The following is a 605-nucleotide window of genomic DNA, read 5'->3' on the forward strand; positions in this document are numbered from 1 at the left end:
AAGGGAGGAAGCTAAAGGAGTAGGGGGAAGAAGGGAACGAGGAAGGAAGAGAGGAGCAGGGAAGCTCCCCTTCCTGCCTTCCTCCCTCCCTGGAGAGCCGTGACCAGCTGGCAGCCTCGCACAGCAGGCTCAGACCCTCCCATCGCTCAGGCCTTCATCACCTGTCTGGGACCAGGCACTCCGCTCCCTGCCCTTCCCGCCCCCTCCCTCGCGTGGAGGTGCCGAGGGGGCCGAGCGGGGGGGGCGGACGGAGGAAGGGGGGTGCGGGGGGGCCGGTTCCCTTCTCCCCACGCCAGCCCCAGCCCTTTGAACTGGTTACAGCCAGCGGCCGCCGCACCGGCTCGCCGGGCTCCAGCCTCCTCCTCCTCCTCCCCCCTCCGCTCCCCTTCCGCCTGCCGGGCCGGCCGTTCCGCTGCGGGCCGCCGGGCCGGCCCCGCTCCCACGGGACCGGATTCCTCACCTCGCACCGTCGGGATCCGGCTCCTCGGCGGCGGCGGGAGCGGCAGCATTCCCGGGACGCTCTCTCCACGCCGGCGCCCCCGGCGGCTTTTCCTTCCCCGCGGGGCTCTCTCCGCTCTCCGGCCCGCAGCTCCCGAGGGGCTCCC

General features: G+C 73.4%; 1 protein-coding gene across 1 annotated transcript in view; it reads right to left on the bottom strand.

Annotated features, from left to right (window-relative positions):
• ARHGAP5 (Rho GTPase activating protein 5) overlaps positions 1-599 on the bottom strand; it is a 52487-nt gene extending 51888 nt beyond the window's left edge. The window contains exon 1 of the mRNA XM_014941826.1: positions 461-599. The gene's annotated coding sequence lies outside the window, so the exon portion shown is untranslated. The remainder of the gene's footprint in view (positions 1-460) is intronic.
• Positions 600-605: the final 6 nt, after the last annotated feature.

Source organism: Calidris pugnax, unplaced genomic scaffold (genome assembly GCF_001431845.1).
Source record: "Calidris pugnax isolate Ruff unplaced genomic scaffold, ASM143184v1 scaffold56, whole genome shotgun sequence".
In the NCBI taxonomy this organism is placed as follows: domain Eukaryota; kingdom Metazoa; phylum Chordata; class Aves; order Charadriiformes; family Scolopacidae; genus Calidris; species Calidris pugnax.